This window comes from Thalassophryne amazonica, chromosome 5 (genome assembly GCF_902500255.1).
Source record: "Thalassophryne amazonica chromosome 5, fThaAma1.1, whole genome shotgun sequence".
NCBI lineage: Eukaryota > Metazoa > Chordata > Actinopteri > Batrachoidiformes > Batrachoididae > Thalassophryne > Thalassophryne amazonica.
This window is the reverse complement of record NC_047107.1, coordinates 45,897,177-45,920,143: the sequence shown is the minus strand read 5'-3', so window position 1 is coordinate 45,920,143 and position 22,967 is coordinate 45,897,177. Positions and strand designations below refer to the sequence as shown.

The 22,967-nt window shown below is 42.6% G+C and overlaps 1 protein-coding gene across 1 annotated transcript in view; it reads right to left on the bottom strand.

The window, feature by feature from the left end:
* LOC117510400 (EGF-like repeat and discoidin I-like domain-containing protein 3) overlaps positions 1-22,967 on the bottom strand; it is a 581,009-nt gene that overhangs the window by 391,369 nt on the left and 166,673 nt on the right.

Here is a 22,967-nt window from a genome sequence, read left to right as displayed (position 1 = left end):
TCCTGACCTGGAAGACCTGGACAGTTTGTTTGCTGCGGTGCATCTCCCAGCCTGGGTGAGTCAGCCTGAATTACACCTGTCATCCAGCCTCCCAGTCTCAGACTGTGAATCAGACTGGGAAGACATTGAGGACGACACGTCATCTGATACGGAAGGGCAGACACTGCAGGACACAGCCATGTTTCTGTTCAAGATTCAAGATTTATTTTATGAATACTGGGACAGTACTGATCGGCTGGACAGAAAGCGAGTCCTAGCAGTATTAGACCAGATCCTGCAGACCGAGCCTGAGGTCGTATCAACTTTTCCTGATCTAGGTAATATCAAGAACTTTTTCAGGCAAGGTCAGATGCCTCCATGTGTTGAAGATCCCATGGACATTCTGATTGAATGTGATATTTATGAGGCCTGCTCAGACGTGCCACAGTTCATCACCCTGTCTACTGCAGCAGTTTCGCCATCTCAATTGGTCACACCGAGCATGCTCTGTCTGCCACCGACACCAGCACCACGATGCTCAGTTACACGGAAGCTGGCTGTGCAGTGCCAACCAGGAGAACCAGCTCCATCGTCATATGCCACACCCACACTGGCTACACCCAGTCAACCCCCAATGCCAGCACCACGTAAGCTTCATGCACCATCATCTGTTGCTTCCTCGTCTGAAAGAGAAGCCTTGTTGTTGCCTGACCCCTCAGTGGAGATTTTAACTTACAGCTCATCCACTGAGCCATCAGGAAGATCTATGTCTCCACTGCGCACAGCGGCACCTGCTGTGATGCCTCTGGAACAAGTAGAACCTTCTGGAAAAGTCACGCCCATACAGTATTATGCCATATACATACCACAGGGCTTCCCCACAGCGTGCACACGTCAGGATTCCCCAGCTCTCCACACCCTACGGTGCTCGATGTCATCAGAGAGCACTGTTCCGATGCACACCTCACAGATGGCGCTTGCTGAATCCGTCACGATGCACGCCTCCCCACAGTCACTGATGGCACCTGCTGAATCCACCACGATGCGCGCTTCTTCACAGTCAATGACGGAGCCTGCTGAATCTGCCACGACGCACGCTTCCTCACAGTCAATGACGGAGCCTGCTGAATCAGCCATGATGCGCACCTTTCCACCATCAATGACGGAGCCTGCTGAATCAGCCATGATGCGCACCTTTCCACCATCAATGACGGAGCCTGTTGAATCTGCCACAACGCGCACTTCCTCACAGTCGATGAGGGAGCCTGCTGAATCAGCCATGATGCGTGCCTCTCCACCATCATTGACGGAGCCTGCTGAATCAGCCATGATGCGCGCCGCTCCACCATCAATGACAGAGCCTGTTGAATCTGCCACGACGCACGCTTCCTCACAGTCGATGATGGAGCCTGCTGAATCAGCCATGATTCGCGCCTTACCACAGTCATGGGTGGAGTCTGCTGATTCACCAACAGCATCCTCTCCCCAGGATTCACCTGGTGAACCTCCTCACCTCACCCAATCATCTGAACCATCCACACCAGGAACTCAAACGTCTATGATCAGCCGGACAGTGAGTCATTCGTTTCCTTATTTTTTTGGGGCAGCTTTTTCTTTTGTCAGTTCACCTCCTGCTGTGTTTACCAACACAATCTGCTTTACAGTATATAATAATGCTTCCCTATTGTGTTATATCTGCCTGTATCATTTATGGGTGGGAGGATTTATTCCCCAGATTTGCATTTGAGCTTTCTCGGTTTTGTCAACCCCTAAGTAGATTTTGTTGGTGTGATCACTCAATGCATGCGGTTGTCAGCAGCACGTTTCAATATGTGAACAGGTTCATTTGTAAGGTGTGCACCATGCCTTTTTCAGTTATTACTGGTATCCTGCATTTTGGGTCTATTTTATGTTTTGGATCACCTCTGGGTTTACGTTTCAATATGAAACAGATCGAACACCTTTGCAGCGGTGTGGTTAATGTTCCTTTTCGTTTCTCCTCTGAGTCTTCTGCTTTTGATAAGCCCATGCGTGTGCTTGGTTGGGTCCTTGATTTTGTATATTTTTTGTTTAAACAGTTTTCTGTTTCGTTCTGCATCTCATTTTGTTGGTTTCGCTATGTATCACATTTCTCAACTAAACAACTTCTTTGTTCTGTTAACACCTCATGCAGCTCTATAATGAATTTCTCGGTTGGTCCTCTAAATTTGGTTGGTCAGTGTTCGCACCTTCTACATTGTTTGAGTAAACTGTTCTCTTCATCATCTCGTTCTCTCACTAGATCATTAATGTTCCAGGGCTCTGATAAAGTTTCGCTACGTTGGTTTGTCCAGTCAGTATATCGATCCTTTCAGCAGGTTAGCTCCTTTTATTTTTTCCCCCATCTATTTCTCCCTTGGTGCGTCAGGGTTTGTAGTTCTCTGTTACCTCCTGGACAGGTTATGTTTTTGGTTCCAACATGGTTTAGGTTCTGGCATCTATCCTCCTCTCTCTCAGTTGCTTTTTTGTTTTTTTGGGATTGTGTTGATTTACTGCTTGTTTCCCTGCACTAGTGGTCACTTCCGTAAACTGGTTCAGGTCTCATCTGGTTCATTGGTTACATTACTTTCCTCCTTCTTTCAAACTTGTCATGGGCGGTCTGTCACCCATATTCCAATAATTACATATTCCAATAATTTGCGTCCATTTTCTAACCCATGTCCTCCCTTTGTCTCGGCTACTTTGTCCGGCCAATCTCATGGCCATTCTCCAGGCCTGCCCTTAGACATGAATCAACCTCCTGGCCAATCCCTTAGCTCTTCCAGGTTTGGTGATAGGCCCCGCGGTCGTCCTCCGGATTCTGCCGTGAGTCTCGTCCAGCCACCCCATGTCTCGTCCGTCCTTCCGATCGGCTTGGGTCAGCCTCACAAACGCCCTCGTGGTTGCCACCAAGACTCTGTTTTGACTGGCCTTCTTGGTGTTCCGTTTGTCCCCTGCATGAGGTTCTGTTGTCGTCCTCCTGCACTTCTGTCCCTGGGTGGCCTTTTGGCCACTCCCCGGTAGTCCCTTTACCTGGGGTGGATCCCTGGGGTTCCCGCCTGTTTTCCGATTTATTATTGCCCTCCGTCCGGTCCCCCTCCTTTCTCTCATGTTTGTCTGTGGCCGAGGGTACCTCTAGGTTGTTGACGGTGTTGTTCTGTTGGCCGTCGGTGCCGGCCTTTTGGAGGGGAGTGCTGTCATGATTCAGCCCGTTCTGGGCTCTTGTTATTATCTGGACTCATGTGTGTATCAGTCTTCGATCCTGTGTCTTTAATTTTCTCTTTATCATGATTCCAGTCCCTGGTTATATGTATTTGGCCATTGTATTTTAGTCACTTGTTAAGTCTTGTTTTGGTTTTGTTCTGAGTATCTATTTCTGTGCATATTACTTTTGTCATTGGTTTTATGCTCTGTTTATCCTTTATTTTCTGGGTAGTCATTAGTTGTATTTTCTGTTTTACTGTTGCCACTTGTTGGTCCCGTTCTAGTGTGGTCTCTGCCTTTATTTTCTTGTTGATCACTGTCTTATGTTGGCACTCTTTTCTTGTCTTCCTCTCTGAGTTAGGTTTTTCAGTTTTTATCACAGTTGGTTGGGGTTTGATTTTCAGTCACTGAGTCTGTTTCTTTTAGTCACGACCACCTGTCACTCTACTCCTGCCTCACTGCTGTCTTGTCTGACCACGCCCCTTCCAGCACTTTCCCTGACACCTGTGTCTTGTTTTCCTAATTACTGCACCTGTTATTTAAACCCCTCACTTTCTCCACTCACTGCCAGTTCGTTTATGCTTTCTAGTTCACCTTCCAGGCCTTTGTCTTGCTCTGTTTTACTCTGCAGTGTTTTTGACCATGTTCTGCCTTTGACCTTGCTCTCGCCTCAGCCCATGACCACTGCTGCCTTGTGTTTTGACCAGTGCATGTTTTTGGACCTCGCCTTAGCCTCTCGCCAGCCTGTACCGCCGCCTCAAATCAAACGTTTTTAATGCGTTTTAACCTGTTCGAGTTCAGTGACGACTTTAATTAACGGTCATTAAAACCGACAACATTTTGCGCATGAACATCAGTAAACGCAAAAACTCCCACGTTTGATTTTTAACAATAGTTATCAAAGCAAGTTACTTCAGTATAAAAAGTATTGACATCCAACACATTTATTGCTCTCAGAAACATGTCTTCATTTACAGACCAAGTCACTGACGTCTAAACAAAATGGAGCAAAGTGTGACAGGTACTGTAATTAATTAATCTAAATTAATGCTTTATTTTGACAACCACAATTTTAATACTTAATAGTGACAGCCTGCTAACGATTAGCTTACCGTCATGGTTTGTCTCTTCATCTCTAGCAGCTCGTATCTTCTCCTCTTCATATTATTGTATGAATTCCCAAAGTCTTCTGTACTTTTCAAGCGTGTTTCGTCTCGTTGCCAGCAAATTTCTCTTAAAAACTCACAGAGCAGCAAACACACGGAGTCCGCCATTGTTTATGTTTGTGTCATTTGGGCTTCGCCTGCAACTCCCAATGGTGCCACCCCGCGGTCAGTGACATGTGCAGTGGCTCTGGACTACAAATTTCCGCTGTCGCAACAGTGGCTACTGCCGTATTCCAATCCAGTGGAAGTGAGCAAAATTGCACAGTTGACGCGGTGAATGATAAAACTGAAGTGGGTAAAGCGGACCTACTAAAATTGAGGCAGTGAATGAAAACATTCAACATTAAATCGAGTACAGCAAATGATACAATTGAAGTGTGTAACGTAGAGGTACTAAAATCGAGGCAGTGAATTAAATTAGCCAATGTTATATTTTTAAGACATAATATTTATGAGATTAATATTTACCATAATGTGATTTTAATGGCATCCAAATGTAACAATTCTGATTTTCAAAGGGGCAATATTAATCAGATGTTGTTTTTTACCTCACAAGTCCAGTTTTACCCTTTTGATTTTTTTAACCACATTCAATATTTACTGCTTTCACTTTTAACCACATTAATTGTTTTACTGCTTTCATTTTTACCACATTCAAAGTTTTACTGCTTTCATTTTTACCACGATCTATGTTTTACTGCGTTCATATTTACCACATTCAATATTTCAATTAATTTTGATCACTTTGACCCTTCATACACACACACACACACACACACACACACACACACACACACACACACACACACACACACACACACACACACACACACACACAACAAATCCACTATGCTGTAAGACAGGGGTGGACAACTTGTTCCAGAAAGGGCCAAGAGGGTGCAGGTTTTCTTTGCAGCCACTGACTCCACCAGGTGATTTCACCGATTAACTGATTCCATCTGCTCAAAGTGATATTAATCAGTGAAATCACTTGGTGAAATCAGTGGCTACAAAGAAAACCTGCACCCTCTTGGCCCTTTCTGGAACAAGTTGCCCACCCCTGCTGTAAGCCGTCTGGAGGTATGAAGAGTTGTTAGGAGGAAGTCAGAATGAAACACTGGACTAATTTCTGATGTGATTTTTTTTCACTGCACTGAGGAACTACACAGTCTTTTCTTTTTACTTTTTTGGGAAGTACACAAAGTCAGTGCATGGGATCACTGATGACTACATCATCAAAATTATTTTTGGACTCGTATTTAAAGTTTGTGTTGGATTGTGGATGTCAAAGCAGCAGTAACACACCAAAATATAAGTCCCTTTTGTATTGTTTATAAATTAATATAATATCAAATGACAAGGATCTATTTTAGCTGTTATATAAAACAAATAATGAATGTTTGTATATTCTTTCAATGGAATGAATATTTCATGAGGAAAGCTGGAACATACCATTCAATGAGGCGAAGTTGTGGCTCTTACAACAGATTTTTAAAAAACCCATTATAAATCTAGAATTATTAGAAGGGCACATGATATGGAGAAAATGGCCCATTACTTCTGGCACTGAGGGGCCATTAGCCTAAACTGTCTTTTTGAAATATGAGTCACTGCATGACAGACAGCCAGTCATGTTCACCCATGAGAAACCCTTGGTGTGCTCAGCAGTCATAAATGGTTAATATTAATATAAGTGAGTAATTTTGCAAAGTTGTCTCACGTGGTAAAGTTCCATCACGTTTTGCATGTTCACAGTGAATACAATTGTAAATCAAATAGCAACTGCAATATCTATTGATCAAATCTCACCCCCCCAGTCAAATGATTATGTGCAGTGAAGTTAAAAAAAACCTGGATGAAGATACTTTACTTGTTTTGATTCCATAATTTTTTCCAGAGGTTGTAAGCTGTCATTGCCAGGTGGTGTTTGGCATGCTGTGTAATATTTACATGCTGTGTAATATTTATACATCATCTGCTGTACAGGTATTAATAAATCTTTCTAAACAAATAACTAATTGATGACTTCTTACTAACTGAAGCACTGTTGCGACAGCCTGAGGTTATGTTGAAGAGAAATGGTCTTTAATGTAGATTTTAGTGTTTGAATTGCCTCATACGTAATAACAGCATACAGTCAGTTACAGTGATTTCTTACAATCAAAGAAGCAGTTTACACTTTCATGACAAATGTTGTGCTAATTAAGAAAGATACATATTGAAACGTGCCTAACTGAGTATTTCTTGAAAATAGTTACAAATTCACATGAAACAAAGCAACAGCTCTTTATTTACTGCATGTTCACTACATTTAAAACCATTAGTCACTGACTGGGTTCAGCCATTACGATTTCCCCACAGGATTTTACACAGCAGAAAGATAACGGTGCCGTAAATCACCCACCTCCTTTTTAATGTGTGCAGAATTTTTTCTTTTCTTCCAAACACAATACAACTCTTTGCCAGAGACAAATAATTGGCTCAAATGGGCAAGCTGTAGTCCCTTACTTATTTTGCTTTATATTCAGGTGCAAGAGTACAAAGTGAAATCTGACATTGACACAGCTTATTTTTTGCAAACCGTGGGGAAATTATCAAATAAGCGCACACCAACAATACGTAGACAAAGAGCCACAAAGAAGCTAAAGAAACACGGGGTAAAAATGAACACAGACAAACGACATCAATATGTAGACTACGAATGTAAAGCCAATGAACTAACATCTTACGTGCCATGAGTAATTTGGTGCTCAATCCTGTCCCATTTTCATTCTCAGTCCAGTTCCAGGTCAGTGATCACAAGTCATATGTAATTCAAATCACTTTCAGATATGATAATCATTTCTTCACTGTTTGCTGCAATTTCTCTATTACATGAAAGGCAGCGAAACACAAGATAAGATTTTCAAATGCAACAGGATTTATTGCAAACAAGCAACTGGCATTGAGGCATAAATCAGCTCATATATCAAATATAATTTGGTTCTGTGTCTCACTATGGAAAGTGTAACTCTACATCAGTATTCGAGTAGGTACTGGCTGACAGTTGTGATGTTCGCTTCAAGGCAAAAAAAGCTGACAACATCACTCATCATTCAAAAACCTCTTGTCATTTCTGAGAAGGCCTCCTGCTCTCCTGCATACTAATACAAGTTTGTGGGTTAACTGTCCAGAGTAAAGGCACTTTGACACTTGCACAAATTTGATCCCTGTGCTGCTGCGCAATTCGTCGTGCAAATGCATCAAGCTTTGCTCCGCTTGACACTACGCTTTGTCCCACTTCACGCCACGCTGTATAAAATAATCTTTTTGTAGCCGATGATGCATTTGCTCTCAGTACGTGGCTGATGAGCCCATTCTCTCATCGCTCCCAGAATCACAGAGAAATTATCTACAACTGCAGGTTGTCTCGTGCTCATCGTGTGGTGGAGAACACATTTAGAATGTTGTCTGAAAGGTAATTATTTATAATACATATATTATAATGGATTATAAAACTCCAGTGGTTAAGGTCTAGTGGTTAAGGTGTTGGGCTTGAGTCCAGAAGATCATGGGTTCAAATCCACGCCTGACTGAAAAATCACTAAGGGCCCTTGGGCAAGGCCTTTAATCCCTTATTGCTCTATAATCAATTCTGAATCTTAACAATCAGAATCGAATCTTGAAATCTGAATCGATACCCAGCTCTAAAGGATTACTGTTAGCAGGATTATGTCAAAACTACTGCACAGATTTTAAAGAAATTTTCAACACAGATACATATTACGCCATTAAAGACTGCATTAAATTTTGGAGGTGATTCTGGATTCCAGATTCTGGATTTAGTTTCACTTTATATAGGTTTTGAAGGATTACATCAAAACTACTTAACAGTTTTTCACCATGGACCCATATCAGGGTATGAAAGACTCCATTCAATTTTGGAGGTGATCGGGATCCGAATTCTGGATCAAGATTTCACTTTATATACACTTTGAAGTATTATGTCAAAACTACTTCATGGATTCTCACCAAATTTGCACCACAAATAGATATTGAGCCATGGAAGACTCCACTGAATTTTGGAGGTGATCCATATCTGGATCCGGATTCTGGATCAAGATTTCCCTTTATAAGCTTTGAAGGATTACTTCAAAATGAATTCAGAGATTCTCACCAAAATGCCCCACAAATAGATATTAGGGCATGGAAGAATCCACTGAATTCTGGAGGTGATCCTGATTCAGATTCTGGATCAAGATTTCCCTTTATATAGGCTTTGAAGGATTACTGTTGCCAGGATTATGTCAAAACTACTGAATGGATTTTGACAAAATTTTCAACACAGATGCTTATTAGGCCATGGAAGAGTCCATTAAATTTTGGAGGTGATCCGGATTCCAGATCAGGATTCACTTTATATAGTCTTTGAAGGATTACGTCAAAACTACTTCACGGATTCTCACCAAATTTTCACCATGGACACATATTAGGCCATGGAAGACGCCATTAAATTTTGGAGGTGATCGGGATCCAAATTCTGGATTAAGATTTCACTTTATATAGGCTTTGAAGGATTATGTCAAAACTAATCCATGGATTCTCGCCAAATTTTCACCACAGATAGATATTAGGCTAAGGAAGACTCCATCAACTTTTGGAGGTGACCTGGAGTCTGATTCGGGGTCAAGTTTAACTTTATATAAGATTTGAAGGATTACATCAAAACTACTTAACAGACTCACCAAATTTGCATCACAGATGGATGATACGGCATGGAAGACTTCACTGAATTTTGTAGGTGATCTGGATCTGGATCATGATTTAACTTTATATAGACTTTGAATGATTATGTCAAAACTACTTCACGGATTCTCACCAAATTTGCACCACAGATACATACAGTATTAGGGCATGGAGGACCCCACTGCATTTTGGAGGTGATCCGGATCCAGATTGGCGGACATTAGAAATCTCTGATTGCACTTGTTATAGATGTAACATCTCATCATAATGTAATTTCAGGTTCAGATGCCCTGCAAGCAATGACATGCATTGACACACAGCGTTTTCAAATAGGTTGCGTAATGTTCACGACTAGTTCATGCTAGAGTCGCATTGTACAGAACAAGCCAACGGTAACTGACAAAATATAATGCAATGCTAAAATACCCTCAGCTGTATAATCATTGTTTTTATAATTTGCAGATGTATAATTGTATCCCAGTCCGAAGTGTGCATATATAAATATATATGCGGGTGTGCGAGTTTGCAGCTCGCTAGACCAGCCACTGATGTCACAGTGCGGCTCTACACTGATTGGCTGTCACCCCTGCCCCTCACAAAAAAAACAAAAACAAAAAAACGTAACAGAATAACCTCTTAAAATAGGTCAAGCTTAGCCATCTTTGAATTTGTCCAAGGTCTGTGTTAAGAATGTCCCCTGTTAATTTGAAGACTTTGGCAGTACTAGGACTGGACTTGTGCTGAGCACAGAAAGACGGACAGGCGGATGGACACAAAGTCTTCACAATACGAGGGTAGGCTGAAAAGTTCTAAGGCTCACCAAGAAGGAAAAATGCCATTTCAATAAAACTTGACATGCATTAAGTTCAACTCTTCTGATGACTGTGTTATTTTCTTCCAGGTTGTGAGGTAGTTTGTGGTTCATAGTCAAGTTTGAAAGTTTGTGGTAGAGGGAAACGGCAAAAATGGACAAAATCTGGCATTGCGGTGTGATTAAGTACCTGCATAAGAAGGGGTTAAAGCCCAAGGACATTCATGCGGATATGGTTGCTACATTAGGGGATGAAGCTCCCTCCATATCTACAGTGCAGAAGTAGGCAGCTGAATTTAAGAGGGGCAGAGAGAGCCTTGAAGACGACCCAAGGTCTGGGTGGCCTGCAACAGCCACAACCCAGAAAAACATTGACCTTGTTCATGAAATGGTGATGGACAACAGACGATCGATGATTAATCAACTAGCAGATGCTGTGGGAATATCCCGTGAGAGAATTGAACACATTCTGCATGAAGAACTTGGAATGTCAAAGGTGTCAGCTCAGTGGGTGCCACGTCTTCTGATCCCTGATCAGAAACGCACCAAGCTAGTCATGTCGAAGGCAAACTTGGCGCAATTTGAAGAGGATCCAGCCATTTACATGGAATGTTTTCCTACCCAGGATGAGTGTTGGGTTCACCACTTTGAACCAGAGACAAAAAAAACAATCAGTGCAGTGGAAACACCCAAGGTCACCACCTCCAAAGAAGGTCAAGGTCGTTTCATTTGCGGGGAAGGTGGTTTCAGTTTTCTGGGATGCCAAGGGCATTGTGTTCGTGGACTATCTTGAAAAGGGACAAACCATAAATGGACAGTACTATTCTAACCTACTGAGACAGTTACGCAAGGCTATCAAAAAGAAGCAACCAGGAAAGCTGACAAAAGGGGTGCTGTTCCATCAAGACAATGCCCCCGCTCACAAGTCAACAGTGGCCATGGCCACTATTCACGAGTGTGGATTCGAACTGGTAGATCACCCACCATACTCCCCTGACTTGGCACCCTCGGACTTTCATCTGTTCCCAAACCTGAAAAAAAAAACTTGGGTGGGAAGCACTATCGGAGCAATGATGAGGTGATGGCTGCCGTTGAGGACTATTTTGACTCTCAAGATGAAAGCTTCTATGCCAAGGGAATCGAAGCACTCAAGCACTGCTGGAAGAAGTGTGTGGAGTTACAGGGAGACTATGTAGAAAAATAACCCTGAATTAGTTCAATTTGACAGCTGCATCATAGTCAGCCTTAGAACTTTTCAGCCTACCCTCGTACAATAAGATTCTTTCCACTTGGATGCTACACACTTCCAACTCTTTTTGGCCACCCTACTGAGTAACATTCTTGTCGGGCCACAATGCCAAGACGCCGTAGTACCATACTAACTATTAACTAACAGTATAGTCACATCCACATTTTTTGACAGTGGGATTTTTCCTCTGTGCACCACAACGTACCAATCAATATGTGTATGTAGTGTAAAATTTTAGCTTTAATTCAACAGGGGGATTCCATATGCCAGTGTGCATGAACAGAAGTAGTCCATATGCAATGCATTATGGGATCGTCCGTATGCCTACAGCCAGCATCCATGGATGTAAACAAAGAGATATGTGATACTTTTAAGCCATTTTTGGACCCAGAAAATACACCTGGCATTGTTATTAATTCACCATTCGAGGCAACAACAGTAGCAGAATTAAAAAGATTGTTAAAGTGCAGAATTGCAAGTTTAAAAGGCAAGAAAAAGGATCTGGGAGAGAGGCAAGTTCTGACTAACTTGCTTATAGGCGTCATTAGCTTGTGAGTGATGGGGTAAATTGCATATATTTAGAGGTTGTACTTATATATATATATATATATATATATATATATATACAATGTTGATAAAATGCTTAATATTTGCCTTTTTCCACCAGGCAAAAAGCTGTTGCATCTTTGAGATAATTCAGAACAGTAAGTATGCACTGTTATGTGCAGATGCAGGTTGAGGAGCGGACCAACGTCTGACCGAACCCAGCGCTAAATAACCAGAAAGCGGTTCCACAAACAAAACGATTTTATTTCCCCTCCGGTGCAATAATTAGTGTACAACATAAATATTTAGTTTGTCTGGCGGAGTGAAGGACGGTGCGCTCTCCAGCGCCCAAAAGGATCGAAGCCTCTGCGCTTCTGGACTCAGATTCACCGCCAAACACCCCCCAGGTGGACACGACAAACTGACTCTGTCAAGGATGGAAAAGGTGAGGTAAGTCAACAGAGCTACAGCAAATATCCTTCAGAGGCACACACTATCAGCAACACATTCAGGTCTGAATTTAAGCTTTATGTAAATGAGTAGCTTCTCACAACAGGTGGAGGATCATCAGTCCGTACGCCACGGCAGTGAGAAGCAAACTACACAATTCTCATCAATGTTCAAATATACTGCGTAACAGAATGCCAAATTACTATTAACGATCATTCAGACAATAATCACCTCTGATGTGTGCTGACAGCATGTGTCCCTCACCCGTCCTCCTTCACAGGCACGATGTGTCAAACCCTGGCGTGGCCCTCAGTGTCTCACAAATGAATGTCACAAGGTTGAGTTCCCGGCAATTCTGCTTGAACCACTCATGGCTTAAATGCAGAACGCCATCTCATTATCTGCTTCAGCTGAAAGTCTTTAAGTTTGCACGTGAGCATCATCCACAGGTGCTGCGAGTCAGTAGGCCTGCACGTGAACATCCTCCACAGGTGCAGCTAATAATGCTGATGAGGGTGAAGGACTCTTCTTCCAGCACCTTCTCCACAGACAAAAACCAGTTTGCATACCACCTGGAGAGCAAAGAAAAGAAAACAACACAAAAACATCCAGCCAAACCCCCCAACACACAACAGTACCCCCCCCCATCAACGGGAAGCCTCCCGGCGACCGAACAGACCAGGCCCGAGAACAACACCTCCCTCCGGGGTCCATGACAGAAAGCAGATGGCAGGACAGGGCACCGTGGCTGGAAGGCCGGCTGGCATCAACAAAAACCCCAAAAAAGTCCCATATACAACCCAACATAGAAGAAAAACACAAAACCCACCCAAACCCTCCCCAGGGGACCGTCCCATCCAACCCCGGGAAGAAAAGAAAAACTCCCAAATGCAACAACCCAACACAGCTCCAACAACACAATACAAACATAAATTCACAAAGAAAAATAACAAACAACCCCCCCCCAGAATGATATGCAGAGCCCACCCCCCCCCCCCCCCAGAAGACCTTTACCGCCAGTTCCAGGAGAGACAACCAAAACCGGAATCTTACAGAGGTCCCCAGGTTTACACGGAGGAACAGCACCCCCCAGAGGACCGTACCATCAACCCCAGGAGGCACCCTCCCCACAACCCAGGAACCCCAGACCCGGCCACACTCGGTTAGTCGGCCCCACAATCAATTCCCCCCAGAGGACTGTCCCATCAACCCTGGAGGTGGAACCTGGAAGGAAGCATAAAAACACAAAAATCCAACCCCCGGCGGACTTCATTAAAACACCCTGGGGGCAAAATAAAACAACTGACAAACCCTATTACCCCCCCCCCCCCCAGCACCCCAAAAGACCACAGATTACTCCCAGAGCCTATCGTTAGCCCAATTTTGGCGAACGGCACAAAACTACTAAGCTGGGGAAGGAAACAGGAAAAACTAACCCGGTCCCATCCCCGAAGCGCAGCGGAAAACCGGAAAGACGTCCGGTGCCCCAACCCGACCATACCACCAGCCTATCAGGAGGGGTGGAACTACCGAAATGGCGAACGGCAACAGATCGGCCCACCACTCCGACTGAGGTATGTTCCCGCTGCACCACACCCCGGTAACACCAATGACGAACGGTCAAAGGCCCACCGGGGCTGGAGTGGAACCGGGCCCTAACAAACCCCCCCAAAAAAACGCCCCTGACAACCCCCCCCCTAGGTGCAGAGGTCTTCTGAGAAACGCTCAGCGTTGACCAACCTGCACCACCCCACAACCCAAAAGACAAACGGTCTTAGGGCATGTGAGGTTGGGGTTAGGGAAGCAGGGAAATAAAAAACAACAAAACAAAACAACCCATTCCTCAAACAGAAAATACCTAAGTCCAAATAATGAAAACAAACGATTACCTGAGTTCAGCCGAGCTCCGAACTGCCAGTCGTTCACCCCACCAGAACCGCCTCTAAATCCCCAAACAATTTATAACCCCTTACAAAAAAAACAAAAACAGCCCAAATAATTTTTTTTTTTTGTGTGTGTGTGTCCATTGTTATGCCTGTCCCAGAACACCTGGAGATACGTCATCACTATCTTTCTTGACGCTTATATGACCGGGGCAATATGGCGGCTTCAGCTCGTCCGAGCTGCATGGGCTCATCCACAAGAGGAGCCAGAGGTCCCGTCGGAGGAGTCTCAGTGGGGCAAAGAAGAGGCAGCCCAGATCTGTGTCGGGGAAAGCCCTGAGACGAAAAGACCCGCTCTGATGTCCGCCCCCTCTCGCGTCCACGCTCCTTTATCCGATCATCTAGACGAATAACCAAAGATATTAGCTCATCTAAATCTTTTGGTTCGTCACGGACTGCTAGCTCATCTTTTAATGAATCGTTCAAACCATCCACAAACACTCCTCTTAAAGCTGCGGCATTCCAACCGGACTGAGCAGAAAAAATTCGGAAATCCACGGAATAATCCGCCGCACTCCGCCTCCCCTGCCTTATATTCAGCAACCGTTGGGCAACGGTATTTGTTTTCACCGGATGGTCAAAAACCAAGCGGAACTCCCGGGAGAAATCCTTAAAGGATCCTAACAATGGAGAGTTATTACTCCACAACACAGTGACCCAAGCTAAGGCGTCACCTCGGAGCAAATTTGTCACATATGAGACACGGCTACCATCAGAAGAGAAGGAAGCCGGTCGCTGAGCAAAAACCAGAGAACATTGCATCAAAAATGGAGCACAGGCTTCAACGTTTCCCGCATAAGGCTCCGGATGACAAATGATTGGTTCGGAAGCCGAATCTCTGGGTGACGGAGTTTCTGCACCGGTATCGATGGTGCCGCAGCTGGAGCAGCAGGAAGCGGAACGGCTTGCGCTGCAAGCTCCGTAACGCGGGCATCTGTTTGTTTAATTTGGTTTGCGAGATGCTGTAATTGCTCCCATATTTTCTCCAAGTGTTCTTGAACTCTTTCAGCAAATGGAACCACTTCTGCCGCTGGGTCCATTTTGGAATGGCCAGGAACTACTGTTATGTGCAGACGCAGGTTGAGGAGCGGACCAACGTCTGACCGAACCCAGCGCTAAATAACCAGAAAGCGGTTCCACAAACAAAACGATTTTATTTCCCCTCCAGTGCAATAATTAGTGTACAACATAAATATTTGGTTTGACTGGCGGAGTGAAGGACGGCGCGCTCTCCAGCGCCCAAAAGGATCGAAGCTTCGGCGCTTCTGGACTCAGATTCACCGCCAAACACCCCCCAGGTGGACACAACAAACTGACTCTGTGAAGGATGGAAAAGGTGAGGTAAGTCAACAGAGCTACAGCAAATATCCTTCAGAGGCACACACTATCAGCAACACATTCAGGTCTGAATTTAAGCTTTATGTAAATGAGCAGCTTCTCACAACAGGTGGAGGATCATCAGTCCGTACGCCACGGCAGTGAGAAGCAAACTGCACAATTCTCATCAATGTTCAAATATACTGCGTAACAGAATGCCAAATTACTATTAACAATTATTCAGACAATAATCACCTCTGATGTGTGCTGACAGCATGTGTCCCTCACCCGTCCTCCTTCACAGGCACGATGTGTCAAACCCTGGCGCGGTCCTCAGCGTCTCACAAACGAACGTCACAAGGTCGAATTCCTGGCAATTCTGCTTGAACCACTCGTGGCTTAAATGCAGAATGCCATCTCATTATCTGCTTCAGCTGAAAGTCTTTAAGTTTGCACGTGAGCATCATCCACAGGTGCTGCGAGTCAGTAGGCCTGCACGTGAACATCCTCCACAGGTGCAGCTAATAATGCTGATGAGGGTGAAGGACTCTTCTTCCAGCACCTTCTCCACAGACAAAAACCAGTTTGCATAACACCTGGAGAGCAAAGAAAGGAAAACAACACAAAAACATCCAGCCAAACCCCCCAACACACAACATGCACTGCATCATCTCTGTGTTGAACCAAGCACATTAGGCATGTGGAGATTAATCAATACGAGTCGGTATCTAGATACAAACATGCGCAATGCAAGTGCATCGATTCATTCAGTGTGCATCGATTCATTTGACGGGTTGAATCGGGTTGCATTGTTCGCTACCTGCTTGCATCGATTTTTTTGCGATGCACACAGAATGCACCACGGATGGAAGCTAGAAAGCATATTTCTACCACAACAATGATGACATTAATAGCCTTTTTGCTAAATGATTCCCTTATCGGTCCTTCAGTTTTGGACACCGGAGCAGCTGTTGCTTTTGAGGGTGTTTATCGGGAAATGATCATTTCTCTATGTTGACTGCAGACTGTGGCGGGTCTGCTTGAAGCAACAAAGCAGCGGTTCTACCCGCTGTTCACTGGTTCTCTGCGCCGCTTCCAGCGGCAGGTCCGCAATGTCTTCATTAACCCCTCTCAAAGCCATTTAAAGATGTTAATCGTGAATCAGCTTTGTGTGGATTAAAGTCACAAACTGGGACTCTTGTCTTGTTGCGGGCAAGAAACGAGAATTGTCCTCCGTTCCACACCAGAGTTTTACGCAATGGTTCTGGCATGAGCACCAGCCGGTGTGAGGAGCTCAGCCCAAAGTTGTCCATCGGGTAAAGGTAATAATAATAATAATAATAATAATATCCTCTGTTTTGTGGGTCTAAGTGCACAGCTCAAAAGAGTTGCACAGATTTCAGTCTGAATTAATAACTTAAGAGCGAATTGCCGTTTTAAATCAAATGACACCTTTTTCCAAACGTTACCATGCAAACAAACTACAACCGACCAAATCTGTTTTTTTCCCCCCAAATAAGATGTCCTCCATTTCTTATGAATTACATCCTGATGTGCAGGGCAGCCAGCTGTAAGAGCTCAGTTCAGAGTCTATGGAGTTACATTTGTGTCAATAATATCTGAAATTAAATGCTTTTGACAAACACTACAGATTTTGTTTATGCCCTATTTCTATTTCTGTCCAGAGATCTAAGCTCCATCATGTACAGATTTTATTTATAACCAGAGATCAAGGATCCAGTGACCATGTACAGATATTATTGTGTTTTATTTATGGCCAGAAATCAAGGATCCAGTGACCAATTTCATATTTACTTACTTTAAGACTCAATAAAATGTTGTTGACATAGAATACCCGTAAAGCCTACTTTTAGTACACAGAAAATTCACAACAGGTATTGATAAGAGAACTGATAAAGAATCGGATCGATAAGTAGAATCGATATCGATAAAATCTTATCAATACCCATCATTAATCATTTCACACCAAATCACATCGTATCGCATTGTGAGGAATTGAATCAACATCAAATACATATCAAATTGCATTGAATCGGGAACAGGGCTGAATCGTATTGCATCGTATCATCAGTATCGTCATGTATCATCATGTATCGCTATATGTGTCGTATTGCTGGTAGTGTATCGAGGTGCGTATCGAATCGTTGTTAGTGATGAGATTCACAAGCCTAAAGCACATGTATTTCTCGGTGAATGGGACTCTGAACCTCCAGGGAAGGAAGAAGAAAGAGTTGTTTCTGCACTAAGATGCAGCAGGAGAAAGCTGCTCTGGGCGAGGGGGATTTCAGGAGGGATTTACTAAGTTACGCGTCAAATGGCGGTCACTATTTTTTGACTCAAGTTGTGGACAAAACTACTATATTGGTGTTTTTATTTTTTATTTTTTTGGAAATGGTTTGAGTGGTGTGTCTAACGTAAGTTTTCTGGCTGCTGCAGACTCCGTGGGTTGATGTAGGCTTGAACTTACTAAACTTCCTCTTATTTCCAGTCCTAATACTCCAAATCCACTTGTTTCTAAGTGTTTCTTAGGAGAAACATAGTTATTAAAGCATTCAGGGACACATTAAGTAATCATCAGCATTCTGAGCCCTTTGTTTGCTTTATGAGCATGTCTGAGTCTGCAGCAGGCACACGTCCCACAATTCCCTGCATGACCAAAATCCAACATGGTGGGTATGCAATCCCCCTATATTGTATCAACAATGAAGGAATTACAGCCATTTGCATATACAGTCCCTCAATTTTCAGAGGCCATAACTACTTAGACCAAAAAAGAAGAACCTGAGTGACTGACCATGCAAGAAGGACACCAGTGATATGAGGAAAGCCACCGAGATACATAGAAAACTCTGAGGGAAATATAGGCTCCTGTGGCTGTGACTGATGAAACTATGGACAGTCCGGTTTTTATCCGTTGCATCACCAGTTATACAGCTTCATGGAAGAGTCAAATAGGGAAGGATTTTAATCCAAGAAAATCAATCAAATCTAGGCTTGAATCTCTCATGTGTTTTCTGGCAAACTATAGCTGTAATTTCACATCTTCCTTAAAAAAAAAATTAAAATTAAATCCTCTGTGCCACTCTACCATAAAGCTGTATGCACCCAACCACACCTCATGTGGGGGCTGGATGTAAAAATGACAACTGCATCAGGTGGAGACAAGCAATGACACATGGCACTGTGCGTTACTTTGTGTCAAGTGGAAGAGAGATCACATGGGTGGCATGGACATTTTTGCTGAGATAATCAATGTTGACCATTTCAGTTTTATGTACCATGCTAGAAATTTACATGTCTGTAGTCCAAAATTTGTGCAACCATTGAAAGCGGAATTGCATGTATAACATGTTAATTTGCAGTGACAGTTCTTATTTATTTCAGATTAAGTTATTCAATATGTTTACTTAGGAAGTAAGATGTTTTTCTACATTGGTTTGTGTCCTGTTCCAGCATAGACTGCACGCTCAGATGATAATGATGATGATGATGATTATGTGTCTGTGTGAGTCTTGTTGACTTAAGTCTGAGAATAGACTTATCATTTATTGCATCAACAAACCGCTCCAATTACTAGGGTATTTTGACTTGTCATTCTTGTTTTAAGTTGTCTGAGCTGAAATAAATGAGTAGAGATTAATATTAATGACAAAGACAAAGACAGCCAATTAATTGTTGACACTACAGTGTATTCTGTTGCAGTACTACCACAGAATGTGAAGTGACATTTTAATTACATCTCTAATGAAGATAAATCAGTTTCTTGTTTACTGCTGTCCTCTGTGGCCATAACTAAAAATTCTTGTCACATTACTTCTCTCAATAATGAGAAGCAATACTAAAATAAGACAAGAGGCCAGATAAGGGACAGCCTCTCAGCCACAGGATATTCAAATGAAATTTTGATTGCACATTTAAAACATAACAATAACGATAATATATTTTTTTAAATCATCAGAGAAATTAACCAACATCTGACATTTTAAAATATACTAGAACCAGAGAGTGTTTGACAATTTTGATTGGTAAATGTTAAGAATAAATTGTGACATTGTAATTTGTACATGAAGATTTCCCTGATTATACCATAATTTGTGAATTGATAGTGCAGATTACAAAATGATTGTCATGGCAATCAGGGAAACATTACACAAAATAATGTTGAGAACCAGGCTTTTTCAATATACAGTCAGTGCAATAACATAAGATACAGTGAAAGCTCAACAAAGGAAGCTGGAGGAGGAAGACTGTTGTGTGAAATTCAGCAAGCAGGTGAGAGAGGCACTGGATGTAGGGGAAGCAGTTTTGGACAACTGGAAATGTACTGCAGATGTGCTGAAGTAGAGAGCTAGGAAGGTACAGGGTGTGACATCTGGACAGAGGAAGGAAGACGAGGAGACCTGGTGGTGGAACGAAGATGTCCAGGAAGGCATAAGGAGAAACAGATTGGCAAAAAAGAATTGGGATAGTCAGAGAGATGAAAAAAAGCAGACAGGTGTACAAGGAGATATGGTGTAAGGTGAAAAGAGAAGTGGCAAAAGGTAAGGAAAAGGTATTTAGCAAGCTGTACAAGAACTTGAATAGTAAGGAAGGAGAAAAAGACTTGTACTGATTGGGCAGACAAAGGGACTGAGCTGGAAAGGATGTGCAGCAGGTTAGGGTGGTAAATGATGCAGATGGTAATGTGCTGACAAGTGAGGAGAGTGTGTTGAGACGGTGGAATGAGGGAATATTTTGAGGAGCTAATGAATGAAGAAAATGAGAGAGAGAAAAGGCTAGATGATGTGGAGAGAGTAAATCACAAAGTGCAAGAGATTAGTAAGGATGAAATGAGGGCAGCTATGAAGAGGATGAAGAGTGGAAAGGCAGTTGGTCCAAATGACATTTCAGTGGATTCATGGAAATGTCTTTGAGAGATGGCAATTGAGTTTTTAACCAGATTGTTTAATAAAATCTTGAAAAGTGAGAGGATGCCTAAGGAGTGGAGATGAAGTAGATGAGTTTAAATACTTGGGGTCAATTGTCCAAAGTAATGAAGAGTGTGGTAGAGAGGTGAAGAAGAGAGTGCAGGCAGGGTGGAGTGTGTGGAGAAAGGTGGCAGGAGTGATCTGTGACCAAAGAATATCTGCAACAGTGAAAGGGAAAGTCTACAAGACAGTAGTGAGACCAGCTATGTTGTACAGCTTATAGATGGTGGCACTAACAAAAATATAGGAGGCAGAGCTGGAGGTGGCAGAGCTGAAGATGTTGCAATTCCCTTTGGGAGTGATGAGAATGGACAGGGTTGGAATGAACAAATCAGAGGGACAGCTCAGGTGGGACAGTTTGGAGACAAAGTCGGACAGGTGAGATTGAGATGGTTTGGACATGTACAAAGGAGTGACCCAGGGTATATAGGGAGAAGGATGCTGAGGATGGAGCCACCAGGAAGACAAGAGGGAGGCCAAAGATGAGGTTTATGGATGTATTGAGGGAGAACATGCAAGTGGTTGGTGTGATAGAGGAAGATACAGAGGACAGGGTGAGATGGAAATCATTAATCTGCTGTGGCATCCCCAAACTGGAGCAACCGAAAGAAAAAGAGGCACTTTGACAAAAGCATCAATTTAGGATAAACAATTGATTTTAATAAAGAGGACATATTGGTTTTTGTTGGATATTGCAAAAAATAATAAAAATAAAGCTTATTCATTTTGCATATTCACCACACCACCATCTGTCAAAAACTGTCAATTGATGGTGAATATAAATTTGCTTTCAGGTTCATTTGTAAACATTTCAGGATTATGCATCCTCTGATAGACGTACATGTATACAGCAGTATGCAACCAAAGAATACAGATTTTTTAATATAAAAAATGGATGTGTGTCCTCTGGACCGCTGGGATAGGTTGCAGCACCTCACAACCCTGAACTGGAACATGTGGGTTTTGAAAATGGTTGGAAGACATCCTCTCTTCTGCAGTCTTCAGTTCATCAAGAGTTTTTCATTTTCTCTTTGGAACATCCACCATTCTTTTGACATTCAGCAATCACCTCCTGGGGAAATAAACAAATATAAATAACCACTTTGCCAGCTTCTGCACATACTGCAGACTAATCACAAACATCCAAGAGGCAGAGTTTATGTGATGTGGATTAGACAAACACAGATGGAATCTCCGTTCATGCTGTGCTCCAGACACTATTACTCACTCATTCAGTCATCTTCAGCCGCTTGTCTGGGACAGGGTTGTGGGGCAACAGCTCCAGTAGGGGGCCCCAAACTTCCCATTCCTGGGCCAAATTAACCACCTCTGACTGGGGAATACCGAGCTGTTCCCAAGCCAGTGTGGAGATATAATCTGTCCACCTAGTGCTAGGTCTTCCCCTGGGGTGCCCTCCCAGCTGGATGTGCCTGGAACAACTCCCTAGCCAGGCACCCAGGGGGCATCCTTACCAGATACCTGAACCACCTCATCTGGCTCCTTTCAATGTGAAGGAGTAGCGACTCTACTCCAAGCTCCCCACTGATGAATGTTGGACATAACACCTTTAATATGAACAAACTACACGTGTCAAATTATTTTTTCACTTTGTCCCTCTGGATGGAGGAATAGGTTTGATGTGGTGGGCACTGTAAATAAAACAAACATTTAAAAAATACACTGACATGAAAGATTAAGAGTTTTCAACATAACTGAAGTTTCTGTAATTATAACTTAATTTACAGATTACGTATAACCATCTGCCAAGCAAATGCATTTCTATGTATTTATTTGGCAATATTACATGTACATAACACAATTTGACAAACGATAAGACAAAAACAAATTACTTTTTCCACTGTGGTTACCAGAAGGAGAATCAAATACAACAGTTAAAAAGGCACAACAAAGCAAAAAAATAAATAAATAAATAAATAAATATATATATATATATATATATATATATATATATATATATATATATATATATATATATAAACACATTTAATCTTAAAATACAGCACATTTAATCATAGAGTTTTCTGCATTGTGACAACATTAGCACATAAGTTAGCTTCCAGTACTGCCTAAAAATTAAATATTACAGGCTCCATAAACAGCCAGTTATGAAGGCAGTTTCATTAATGACCAAACATCACACACAAACGTGGTGAAAATAGTTTGGGGCTATTTTTAATGATTTACGCTCAGTAAGCATTAGTATGCTAGCTTTAGCTTAGCAGGCCTAAAGCCTTGTTCACACCATGGCCACCATAAAACAAAAAAGCAACAGTGCTCATTTCTGGTTTGTAATGTTGAGAGACAGTAGGAAAAGTACTTACCAAGTGTGTTGCTACTACAAAGTCTTGCATTTCTTCAACTCATTCACGTTACAGGACTCTTTGTTTAATGAAAGAAATGTTCTTTTTGTGACATGTTGATAATGTAGCCGCATTTTCCCTGGTTTAAAAGTGGGTGAAAAGATGTTCCAAAGGATATCACCCAGTTTTCAACATCAAAATTACGACTTGTGCTCACTGGGGGACCTGTGACTCTGTCTTTGAATTGTCT